Raw genomic sequence first — 13,986 nt, forward strand, 5'->3', positions numbered from 1 at the left:
GCGTACAGATTTGCATGCACCTAGGTGTTCTTCAGGCAAAGAAGAATATGCAGTTCTTTTTCCAAAAATTTTACAGCACATGCAATTCCAGTCACTTGGTAGGGGGTGGGGGGTAGGGTGGAAATTAAAAATAAATTATGGAGTAGAAGAGTATGGATGGTTCAAAATTCAACTAATATAAATTACAATCCTTTTCAGTACAGTGTAAAAAAGATGAGAAATGAAAAAAGTAAAATTGCCTGCAAACTTTCCATGGATGGCAACTGAAGAATAAAACACAGTGTTATCTGACACAGAGAAGGTTAAGAGAACAAAAGAACGAATTGGGTGAACATGAAAAATTGAAGGAAAGACAAATTTGGAACTGATGTCAGGCCACACATTTTAATTGCGGAACTGCATGCCAGACATTAACACAGAGCCAGGGTCATTCAGAGAACGATCAAAGGGCACTTGGGGGACACTGGGCACTGGGGTGCAGCAACTTTCTACAGAAGATCTTACTAGTCCTTACTTACTTTTACTACTGCTGTGTTATTTGAAATAGCTAGCATGAACTGTGGTGCTCCTTTGGGGCGGGGGGAGGGGGGGGAAGCACAGAAAAAGAAAATAATCATACCATTGAGGCTGTCAATCATAAGCAAGAAAAACTACAGGCATTCAAAATAAACTGCCCCTTCACAGCCAAGGTCACTTTGTCAATATCAATCTTCTCATTTTGATGCGCATTAAGAGCCACTGGAGTGTCCCCTTTTATCCTATGACTGTGAATTGACCTTACTGACACTACCGAATACAATATGGTCATTTAAGGCTGCGGTAATTATTGGTAACTGCACTAACTAACTTAGTAGCACACAGGGAATCATTGCTCTGGCTTGTATTGCCACCTGGCCTTTATTTTAAGAGATTTCTTCTAATTTCATATGCCTTGACTCAAACTACATTCACATCAGTCCCTTATTTTCCCTTGGACTCCCATGACAACTTACACTAGAAAGGAGTATTTTTCATGCTAGAAAAGCTGTTGCTTTACAAATTTTAATTAAGCCTGTAAAAGCTTATACTAAGCAAACACAAACACTTTTAGTCTTCCAACCATGTCGTAGGAGCATTCAGCATTCTCTAGCTTTAAACATTACATCAAGACACTGATGGAAAAAATGCTGTGCTAGTACTACCTTGCCATCTGTGAAAAAGAAGAGCTTATTGGAGAAAGGCACATCTGTGAAGCATTATTGACAGTACAATACACACACCACTATGCCATGATGCAACACACTTGGTAAACTTCAGTCCTTAAACAGAATCACCAAGATCGCCTGCATGCAGAGTAGCACTGGTTTAATGACCTTAATTTAGTTAAAACAGTGTGTGTATGATCCACTTATCCATCTAAAGTACAAAAAGAAGTCTATTCAATAACAATTTAGATATGATCCATGCACAAAAGTATGACTTCATTAAGACAGGCTTAAAACCTGATAAGAACACTGTATCAAAACAACTCACTGTGACTGTGGTTGCTTTGTTGAAACTTCTTGATTACAAGTGGCAATTCTCAAAAGGGAATACTTTGCGCACACTAGTACTTTCAGCACAGTATTAAAATGCTCTTTGTCACCTCACATGTACTCCTTCAAAAACACTTGCAAGTGAATCAAAACTTTTGCCAAAACACAGAAAAGGAATAACCACAGCTGGGTCAAGAATGAGACCTCTTACCGCACGTGCTGCAGCCCATCACTACAGAGGTGACACAACATGCACCAACTCATCAGAAGCAAAACCCACCAAATTGCAGTGCCCTGCTTCCATGATTATAATCCAATTCCAAAGCGAATCACAAGGTGAAAACCACCAGTCTCCAAGACTCAAGACTAGGAAGGACAGGTGCTTAAGATATGTATACATGCTCCTTTTTGCATGACTTCCAAGCAGCTGCAGCCTTGTGAGCCCAAGATGTGGCCTGGCCAGGACACTGGTCAGCCCGGGCACACGCACCAGCTGCTGCACCACTGCTAGACACAACCCACCATGCTTCCTCGTGTGGAAGCTTCCTTCGGTCTGAAATTGGCTTTACTGATTTACTGCCAAGGATATATAATGTAATCACCATAGGGATGACTTTTTGTTAAAAGGAAAAAGAAATAATCAATAGTAGCTTGGGCTGGAAAGAGACCTTGGAATTGATTTGGAAATGACATGCTGGGCTTGGGCCCAAAGCAGAGATCCTGGCCAAACTGAGTCTAATGCTTTTAGAGTTCATTTAAAGATGACCCCAAATTAGATTTCCAATTGTAGGGACCTAATTCACTCCAGATTGTTTAGAAACACTGCTAAGAAAAAAAAAAAAAAATCCCATACAAATATCCTTCTGAGGTTTTGGAGTTCAAAGTTAATAAATTTTTAACCAACCAGACCTTGTATATTCTTCCATGCTTGTTCACTTTTGTTGCTATAGGTTGTCACAATCTGCTAACCCACAGGATCAGTAAGGAGGCAAGCTTCTCCGACAGCTTGCAAACACTACTGTTTTCTTCACACTGTTTCTATTCAGCGCTACTTCTGCCGTATACACACCCACATTTTTAAAGCTATTTATTTTCCCCCAAAATAAACACAAAAATGCTGCAGCAAGGAGAAGGCACGATACTCCACCTATTTAAACTAAGCACCCAAAAATATCTCACCTTGTTTTGCCATATCACAAGCCAGACTTGAGAAGTCACCTGGCTTTAGAGATTGCCATACATTCATCCCTCCAGATTACAGCAGCCCCATCACATCAGATCCATCTGCAGTGCAGTCTTACCTGCAAACTCTGCCAGCAGCGTTTGCTTCACAAGTGCGCGAGAAGTGAGAATACGCCACATACTGATGACCCATCAAAAGGTCACCGAACTTGGCCCCACTGTGAATGCTGCTATATACATTTAGGAAAAGATCCTGAGCACCAGAAATGCAGCTGTGATGGAAAACCTGTCCTCTGCTACTCTGAGTACTTCAGTAGCTCCAGCAGCCTGAACAGTACCTTTGCACAGTTCTCAGTGCCAAAGTCCTGGTGCTTACCTAAGTTGTCACTGTACAAAGACAAGGGCAATAGGATGTGCAGGGCGTGAGGAGAAGGGGAAATAAAGGTGAAAAACATTTCTTCAAAGCGAGTCATAGTCACTTTGTGGCTTCAACTGTGTCTTGACAAACAATTAACGCTAGATTTTCACACTACCACTCATTTGGCAGAACATATTTAAGCCAATACAAAACACAGAGCGGATTTCAAATTACCAAGATCACCAATGACTTATACGATGAGAATGATAGCAATTCTGTGCTGGCACCAGGCTTCAGCAGGCCACCTGGTATTCCAGATTGCACTGATCCCAGCCTGTGCTGATCCCCACCACCTGGTGCATTGCAAAATGCCTCTTCTGCAATACTGCAAGGCTTTCTGAGCAGCCCTCTTGGAAGGAGGGCCCTTCTGTTTCCAAGGTCACCCACATTTCCAAGAAACAGCATTGCAGAAAGGCTGCTCAGCTGAATCAGACCTTTAATTGCATCTTAGCACTGCAAGAACTGTACACCATTTTAGCCTGCTAACTGACCAATGCCTCCAACACTGCACTAATTCTCATTACCAGGACTACTTTTCTCTTACCCATTCTGCTTGTTGAGAGCAGCTATACTCCTCCTGGACACAATCCACAGCAAGCACCCCCACTCCAATACAGCATGCATGCTTCCGCCCAAATCAGCTCTGCTTCAGTAATACTGTAACTTCACCACATACGGCATCAAGCACCAATCCTCCACAATAAAAGAGGTGAAGGTGGTTGTTGTGCCCTCACAGTTCAACAGATAAATAACCATTATGGACCATCTCCTTTTCCCCCCCATTGAGCCAGTTTGCACAACAGCTCATCCCTGTTCCCTGGTCTAGAAGTGCCCAGCATACACCTTAGCAAGCCCGGCTGTTTGCAGAGTTGAGAGCATCTTGTACTCCATCATCTGACCAAGAAAAAGAACTTCTTAAGTGTGAGCAGACACATTTGCTACCCCAAAAACTACCCAGGGGAAGGTCCATTGCTATATTTAGCTGCAGATAATTTTTTAAGTCCAAACAATAATTAACTGATCAACTGTATAGTGGAAGAGGTCAGATGCCTGGGGAATCATGCAAGGGTCCAGCCCAGCTTCCCCACAGAAGCCTCACTTTTAGTAAGAACTAGTCACCACTGTTGTTGCACACAGGCAGCTCTGCACTGCTATTTGTCTTACTAAAAACTGACAGCAAAAAGCTCCAGGGGTGAGGGCTGGAAAAAAACCAATAAACAAACAGAGGCTGCAAGCCTTGACCAGGGCCCTCTGCAGGAGTGCTCCAGCCCTTGCCACCCCTAGCAGCAACGTGCAGCCAGCTGGAGCCCACGCTACACCACAAGGCTCAGCAAGCAGCACCATCCACAAAATCAGCCCAGACCACCCATCCCCTGGCTCTGCACATAGCAAGTACCAGAACTGATGCAAAATTCGTAACAGCAGCAACATACTTAGCTTAGAAAGCCTTTTTCTTATATTAGCCAGTAGCACCTAAGGAAGCTTCCAGCAATACCAGGGAATCAGTAACACAAAGGCTCTTTCTTATCTCATTTCACTGCCATCCTCCAAATACAGCAGCTTTCACAACCATGCTCAACCTTTATACGGACCAATTCCAGCCACCTGGCAATGAACAGCTTTGATGCTGAAACACCTGCAAAACAAGGTGTAGCAGATCAGTGATCACTCACCTTAATCAGAAAAGCACACGTCTCACCTGTTAGACTACAGAACCCTAGCAAATTTTCGGGGCTTTAGCTAGCATAACAGTGGGGAGGGGAGCCAGGGGCACACAGAGCCTGCCTGGGTGCTGGTGCACCAGCTGAGCTCGTGGGGCAAAACAAACACAAAAGAGACAGCGGTGACTTGTAGAAAGATTGGTGAAACGTCTGGTTGTATACTGGAAAACAGAAATAAAACCTGTCAAAATGAAATTAAATCTTTACAATTTTTTACAAAAAATCACACACATTTTAACCAATAGGTTAGAGATATATGGAATTACTGCTTTGTACCTCACAGCTGTAATGTTCTAAATCCAGTACCGGGATCACTAAAGCACATTGTCATGCCATTGCTCTGTTTCCCGCCTTGGCAAAAGGAGATAATTTATGATCTCTCTGCTATCAGGGTAGCTTAGAGGCTACTTACACTAAGATGAGTAAAAACTGTCAAGACTCTTAGAATGGAGGTAGAATAAAAATGTAAAATATATTAACTCTCCACATTAGCTATGGATAGAAGAAAAATAGGAGGCTCAGCAGAGTAATTGCTTTACTTAGTGTGGCAAATTATCCATTCCAGAAGGCAACTAGTAGCATGAAAATAGCAAGTGAATGTTAGAGGGCGTTAGCAGGGGTGCAAGAATTCCCTACCATTAACAGTGACAGTTTATGCTTTCAAGTTTACAGCAAATTAACCATACCTTTCTAGAACTTATCAACACTTCTCTCACTAGAAATTAAAACTTGAACCCTAAAATATTGGCATCTCTGCCTTATAATAATAACAATCCTTAGGTTTGGTTGGTTGGTTAGGAAAAAACACTGATTAAAATCACGCAACAGTAGCTTCAAAGGCAAAAGTCCACATATCCTTGCCTCTCCTAATATATGCTCATTTGCTTCAACAAGAACATTAACATTCAAGAGCAGCCAGGTCTGCTTCACCTGCTCCAGTTTACCAGAGAGGCTGCTTTGGAGTCACAGGTGAAACCCCACTGGCACAGGCTGCCCTCAGTGGGACACGCTGTCCCAGCATGGCCAGTATACACTCCAGCCCAAGGCACGAATGTGTGTTCAGGAGCCCAGTTCACATCAGTGAGGTGAAGGAGCAAGGAAGGCTCTCAGGGGAGGTGTCATGGGTTTGAATGGACTAAGTTACTCGATACTGTGAAACAGTCGAAGAGAAATCACTTCTGGGCTGGGGATGTGAAAGGCTGGGGAGGGTTCTGCTTTACACAATTAGGCACAGTTAAATGAAGGGCACGTTTCCCTAATAAGCCTTTTTACCCCTATAACAACAGGATGAATTATGTCCAATATATATTCCAATTCACTACTTGAGAAGATTAAAGAGGCATCTTTTAGTTTTCCAGAAGTCAAAAGCTGGATCGCTATCTTTCCCACTTGCAAAGCCTCTGGGACTAACAGGCATCAATCCATCTGGGAGACAAAAATCTGCCCTTCCAGCTGAGACTACAACCCATGAGTATTGATCAAACGTCCACCTCCCTTCCACATAATAGAATTTCCCGGTGAGCTAATTGTTTTTACTTCTTTCATCTCCGTAAATGAGGTCAATGGCAAGGACAAAGAAAAGAGAATTAGCTTTAAGTGTTCTTGGCTTCAAAGAAAGAGACAGAGCTTCCAGATTTTGGAAAGTGCCACACAGGGTTTATAAAACACCATGGGACCTTCCAAAATCTGAACTTGGAGTTGCTTCAGCTTAGGACGACGCTTGCCTCCACAGCCCAAGGTTTTATGCTTTCTACATCTGCCATTACAGTTTGGCAGCGCCACTTGTGGGTCAATGATGACCTTAATTCGTGCTGTCCCTCCAACAGTGACCAGCTCTCGTGCACAGCTCCTAAAGCACTTTACAATAATGCATGAAATTTCACAACAGATGTGGAGGCAGGCAGGTACCACAGTCCATATCAGTGCCTCATCCTCATTACCATCCACCTGCGGCGAGACAGCTGAACGGCACATAAGCAAGGCAAGGCGGAATTGTAACAACATGGAGTTGTGCATGTGGATATACACCAACACCAGGTTTACAGAAAGGAAAACTGAGCCACCAGCAAAGATGCGAAAGGCAGAATTAAAACCTAGCTCTCGGCAAAGAAAGTGGGTGCTTTGGCTTTCTCTCCCAAAGCAGCAATGATTCCCTGAGGTCTGGCCTTTAGCCCCCTCACTTGCCCTGGGCACGCACATGTCCTAAATCAAGGTTTTCTCTTGCACAATACTGCAGTTTTCTGCAATATAAAAACCTTATAGGCCCTGTCCTATTAGTGTCTCACCAAAATAATATTTTATAGCATAGGTATCACAGGCAGAACGATTAACAAGGATCAGGAATGATGGCCTGAGATAGACACCTGCAGACTTCTCCTTGTACAGATGGGGAAGCAATTAATTTGCTGCTGAACTCTTCGCAGAGTTATTTCCCATATTTTGGGATCAGCTAGAACTGGAAAGAAATCGTGCTGCTAGTATAAGCAGCAAGAGCAAAACTTTAGTTCTCCAACAGAAAGGTTTTAAAAAAAGAAAACAAACCACCTCGACTTTGTACAGAGCACAACGAGCACATCCCGTATTTTTTCATCTCTGAGTCCCAGCCCTGTGAGACTCACAGCCTGAATGCCAGTTGCATGTAGTGAAGCCTCTGGCACACTCAGGGCTAATGCAGCATCTGCTTTACAGCCCTCAGGTTATAACCGGTTCTTAACTGGCTGAGTGCAAGACAAGGTGGAGAAGTGAGAGCAGGGCTGAGGTTTCCAGATGAGAGCAGGGCTGAGGTTTCCAGAGGTGTCAGGTCAGTTATGGCCTCACCACACCTTGCTCCTGCCAGTCTGTGAGGAGGACACCGGGGCCAGTCACCGCCCCTGCAGCCCAGGTGGGAGGAGGGCTCTCATCCACACAGGCAGCCAAACAGCCAACAGGCAGAAACACTTCTACTGTCTCCCAGTCGGGCCGAGACAAAACTCCGTGCTGGAAGTCTCAGCAGTTTGCTGTTCCTCCCAAAACACTGATGCTAAAGCTGCACAAATCAGTTTTGCATTCTGGAGAGATGCTTTTTAAGCCAAACTATGATTTTTTGTGGAGTTTGCAGAGACCGCCTCTCAAGAACCAGAAGAGACCTAGCAGACAGTATTGCTCTCAAAATACATGTGGTACCCTATCTTCAGGGACCAGCCCCCATTAACCAAAAGCTACAATACAAGTAAGGTCAATAGTAGCACAATGCCCAACAATTTTTAAGTGGATTCTGCAAAGCAGAATTGTTATGGGAATCTTCCTAACACATCTACATATGCTTTCACTGCATTATTGCCAGAAAGAACACCTTATAGAATATAAAACTACCCAAAAACAGATGCAGCTCAACTCTGGGAGTAATTTTTGAAAGGCTGTTCCTTCCTGGATGTGAGTAAAGGTTATTATGTGTCTAGAATAGATAGTCTAGACAGATGGAACATCATGGGGGGAGGAGGACTGAACTCATGATCTGTTTGTTTCCTGAAGAGCCTTTTGTAATGAACTTTGTAAAAAGCCTTTTTGTAAATCCAAGTGAATTAAATTGCTTTATACAGCACTGAGATAAACAACTTATTGACAATTAGATTTTTTTAAATTACTTAAATGACGTATGTTGGAAACAGATGAACAAGCAGGAAAATTTGGATAAAATAATGTAAAAATACACACATTCCAGTAGACTGAAAATTAATTCTCTTTCAAAAAATGTGGGTTTCATTTAAAACATACAAGTAATCCCATCAAAGACAGGGTTTTAATATTTTCAGGAATAAAGATCTCAATCTTTCTTTTCAAGCTATAACCAGTGTCAGATCACAGAATCATCTATCAAGATCCTCAACAATCCATCTCTTTTCCTGCGTTGATTACTGTCTGTAATGAACAATGTGTCCTAGAAACTACTGCATAATCTGAAGACCTCTGAATCTTCAGCAGTCTGCAACCTTGGAAGATTTATAGTCTCTCTTGATAATTTTTGAAAGCTCGTACACCGCTACGAACACCTGCTGAAAACTTGCACATAAAGGAGAATTCCTATAATGTAGTTCTGTTTTTGTCTGGCATCAGATATATATCAAAACAACAAAAACAAACCCACAAAAACAAACTAACAAAAAGAACCACCACAAACCAGGCAAGGAACTTACGATCTTACAGCCAATCCAGAGACCAAGAAGACCCAAGACAATCTTAGCACACCTGATCGGACTGAAGTGACTTTCAGCTGCACATAATGTTATTTTAACCTATCTTTCTTTGTATCACTTAACCCTGTTGTGGCACAAAAGCCATTTCCTCCTCCTACGCTGAAATGCTAGATTTGGTGCAAAAACCAGAGGGAAAATATGAGCACGATTCTGTTCAGTCCCAGCTATATCTACTCACGAGCTTGCTTTGTCTCTGGCACAATGGTTTTCCTCCTTCCCCCATTCACATGGAAGGAGCTCCAGTAAGGCAGAGCAACGGTTTCATGATCGTTCTTTTAGCTCATTCCCACAACACAGTGGTGGGACTTGTTTTCTCAAGGTCTTACTGACTGCTCTTCTCGTGGGGAAACAAGAAAAATATTTGTTCACACAATTCAAAGTCAAAAAGCTGCTGCAGACACACAATTTGTGTTTGAGTTAACTTTTGAGTTAGCCAGTCTTCACCTTGTTTTGCTTACATTCAAGCTATAATCTTCTCCTACATGAAAAAAGCTCAGGAACTCCTTCACAGATATTATCCACAGATAATTTAAAATGAAGCTTAAATGGCAACCTATTTATACCACAAAAGGTGAAATTAGTAAATGGATGATACTGTAAAAAATTCAACTAGCTTTTAATATTTAATTTCTATGGCTCATAAGTTTGCTTCACAGTTCCTGTGAAACCTGCCCTTAAGAGTAAGTAAAAACTAATTACAATAGCATTCTTCAAACATCTGTGTCTGAACAGTGATTGCTCTGAACACAAGGGGCTGTGGCCACAGTTTAATGGGTTAGTAAAAGCAAAAACTGGCTTGATGAATTTGCCCCCTCCTCTGCCTCCCCCATGAGTTCTTGCTGAAGCAGGTGACACACCAAGACGTGCCACACGGCAAACTGGAGCAGAGAATTGATCTGAGTCAAAAGCACCTCCCCTATATTTTCCTTCAGACACCACTGATAAAGGAAACTGGCAGCATTCACTTGGGATTACTATCCAAATGCCTGTGTCCTTAGGCTGTAGTCTGAAACCCTGATTTTGCACCTAGGAAACCTGGCATTTAACAATAGCAATTCAAAGCCAAAGAGCCAGTCGCTCCAGACCGCATCTTCACAGATGACCTGTCTCGGGTTCACTGCTAAGTTATCTTGCTGCCAAGAAAGTTTTCAGTACAACAGTCTTGCAGTATAGGAATTTAAGCACCTCCAATATAGGGAAACATAACCCAGAGGGGAAAAAAATGTAAAGACAAAAGAAATCCAACTATAGCCAGCAATAGATATAGCAAAAATTGGGGAAAAAGTACTGGATGAAGGAAAAAGTTGCTGATAGCTCTTTATCTGGTTTTATACATTCAACGTAGAAATGTTTTATCATCCCCTACAATACAAGCAAGCCAGCATTTTTTGTACTATATAAAAGCAAATATCTTTTTTGTACTAAAGAGAATTAGTTTTAATCTATTTCCTCTGTTTCCTCCATTCAGGCAACTGCTTAATACATTGATCTTCCATGCATTTCCATTTTCTCCACCAATACATTTCTTATAATTGGAATGAGCTGCTCTATTAAGCTTCTTAATAGATTCTGTGTTCTCAAAACCCAATAACTTCAGGACAATATATTAAAGTAGACAACAAATTAAGCTTGGTGTTTGTGAATGTGAAGCTCCATCAACAGTGACCTTTAAAGTTACAGCAAGGATGCTGCTTAAAATTGGTTGCAAAGAAGCCAGTGTCTAATACGTCTAATTGCATTAGTTTGTGTCAATGCTACAACACTGTGAGACTCTTTGAAAACAGTTTGTTAGTGGCCAGGAACAAATTACAGTCCTGATGTGAAGCAGCAATGGACATGTGCAGATGTCAATGAATTTACTTAGAGCTGTGGGTCCCTGGCAGTTGTGAAAAGAGCAGGACCTCTGTAGCTGCATCATCTAGCACAGACAGGGCCTAGTTAGAGCGATGAAGACTGACCTTAGCTTTGTATATGCAAGCAACACTGAGCATTACAAACAGCACAGAAGTATTTCGAGAGTCTAAAAAAGTTATTTTAATTTTATCAATTGAATCCAATAACTATGCCACAATATCACATTAGCTCAGTTTGAAATACAATGTGAATGGAGATTTTATTTGCAAACCATTACAAAGATGTAACTCCATTTTAAAATAGCAAACAACATAAAATAATTCTCTCAAAGCTAGCTAGCCTTGGTATGACTCCTACCTCCTCCCATAGCTACACAGCCAACTACCTTCGTGTGTATTTTATACTGCTTAAATCAGTCAGAGAGCAGTTTTCCACCACAAGTAAAAAATGAGGTGACCTGACAATGTGTAAGGCAAAGTCTCAAACACACGATGAGCAACTGAAGCCAGTGAGTGGTGACTCCTCAACAGACACTTTGCAAACAGATCGAGTGACTATTTGCCAAATACCTGCCCCACAAACCAGCCTCTAGGACAGGGCACAAGACTGCATCTGCTCCAGTACTTACATCACCAATTCCCACTTAAAATCATACTGAAGCAACACCGAGAATTCAGAGGAATGAGGTCTAATCCTTGTAAAATGAATCTAGGTAGTTAACCCAAAACGAATACTATTCTTCATCTAGTTGTATGGTTCCTAGGAAAGATTTTATTTAAAAAGCCAGCTTCTAGCTGCTCTTCACCTGGCATTAGCCTCTGTGAACCATTTGCAAGGATCTCACTGTGGGTAACAGACCCCCATCAGCAACAGAACTGCCCTCTTGATGGCGCCCCATCACCCCCTCACATCTCATCTATTCTTAATTCAAATTCAAAATCACATACAGCCTGTTTCTTCACAGTCTCGGTTCCTCTCCTCTCCCAAGTTATACATTTCTGCATTTTCGTAGGCTGAACCATTGCTGAGGAAATCCCCTTGCTCACAGGCAGTTAGCATCCTCTCCTAGGTGAAATACTTTGGGATACAGCTCAGTTTGCATTATCCCACCTGGAAAACCTGTATGATGCCTTGTACCAGCAAATTACTCTCCCCCCCGGCCCCGCCTTTAACATGGAAATCATCGCGCAAAAGACTGATTTTGTTACAGGCTTTTGTGTTTGCCTAGGGCTTCATCAGGAATGAGACCGCTAATTATTTAATTATTTGTACCTACCGCAGCACTGACTAGGTGTATCCAAGATAAGAACGTTTCAGTCCTTCGTCCTGCCACCTGCCAGCACAAGACTGTTGCCAGCAATTCCCTCCAATAACTCAGGCTCTTTTTGGCAGCTGATGAGGAGGAGTAAACATTGGTACTGTTTTCCTAGCAGGCAGGTTTACCTGGTGGCTGCAGTAAGGGGCACAGCCTGCAGAGCGGCCTTTGGCCTCCTCTCCACCTCAGACCCAGGTGAGAGGGGGCCACAGGCCCAGCCCAGTGGCAAGAAACAGGTTTCTGAGGGCAGGAGACAGGCATTTGGGGATTTAAGTAACTCTGGGTGTTACTTAACAGCATGAGGCCCTTGGTTTCCCCCAAGCCGGCAGCTTTCAGTGGCTCTCCCGAGCCAGCCTCCCTCAGGTGGGGTGAGGGCGCCGGCACCCAGCCCAGCACGCTCACCTCAGCGCCAGCCATGGCTCGTACCCATCCTAGGGGGCAAAGCCAGAACATCCAGCCTTAAAAACAGGCCAAAAGCACTCTTAGGGGTCACTGTTACTACAAACACCAAGGTTTTCTTTAGTCTTGCTTGATGAAAATCAAATACCTTTGCTCTGAGAGCTCTGGCAGCTCTCCTCATGCGCAGCACTCCCAGCTACGCAAAGGCTGTAGCACAGTTATTTTCAGGCACATACAGCAACAACTTCAACCTGTATGTTGGGCAGCGCTCCCCTCACGCTGGGCAGAGGATTTACAGCAGCTTTCCCCACAGCAGCATAGATCAGAGCCCAGGAACAACCAGCAGCCGTACAGCCCCGGCCGGGCAACCCATCACGGCGCCTGGGCGGCACCAGGCCTCCCTGCGCCAGAGCCCAGCCAGGCCCTGCCACCACACTCCTCGCCTCCCCTCAGCTTCCAAACTGAGGTAGTGTTGCAAGAGACTTAAGTTTTTTCTGGTTTTTGTTTTTAAATAAAAAGTTTCATATGCAGTGCATTGAAGATAGGAGCTAGTGTTTTGTGAGCCCTGCTACAAGAAAGGCAGAGGCTTTGCAAATTCTCTCCCTTTGAAAAGGGCCACCTGAAGAGTCAAAAAACCCAAAACAGAACAAACCAAAAACAACCGTATGTAATCCAGAACAAGTATCCTGCATAGTCTTCACAAGTGGTACATCTTCACGTTCATTTGGCTCTCCACATGGTTCTCTCCACAACGAAAACAAGACTGAAGTCCACCGCTTCCACATTTTTGTCTTTGGCAGAGCTCTCATGAACAAACCAGAATAAAGTTATTTTTTATTACATATAAATAGCAGATGTGAAACCTTAAGTGTTGCAGTGATAACTTCTCAGGCGCCCAAAAGAACTCCAGCTACTTGTCACACATGTACACATGGAAGATACAAACAGCACATAAGATGGAAGTTTGCTCACAACAGCATAAAAATGGGATTGATGGGAAAGACTTCTGTGATGGTTTAGTTTAGACCTCGCCTTGCTAGGTATGACAAAAGGAGAAACAACCCTGCAGAACAAAGCCGTGGTGGACCACCCCATGCCACTCTGGGACAGAAAAAGCCAACAGCTTTGTTGAAAAACTCTGAAGGCAGTGGTTGTCTATTCAGTAGAGAATCTTCAATTATTTAAGCATAAACCATGTTTTCATAGTTACATGACCTCAGCTGAATCTCACAGGGTGCGTGTGTGTGTAAAAAATTACCAACAAATTAGTTTGAGTCAGGCTTCAGCCTAACATCACACAGGCAAAGATGGGTGCACTAGAATTTCAGCACCAGTACACCGAACGTTGTAA

This window comes from Falco cherrug, chromosome 9, assembly GCF_023634085.1.
Source record: "Falco cherrug isolate bFalChe1 chromosome 9, bFalChe1.pri, whole genome shotgun sequence".
In the NCBI taxonomy this organism is placed as follows: Eukaryota; Metazoa; Chordata; class Aves; order Falconiformes; family Falconidae; genus Falco; species Falco cherrug.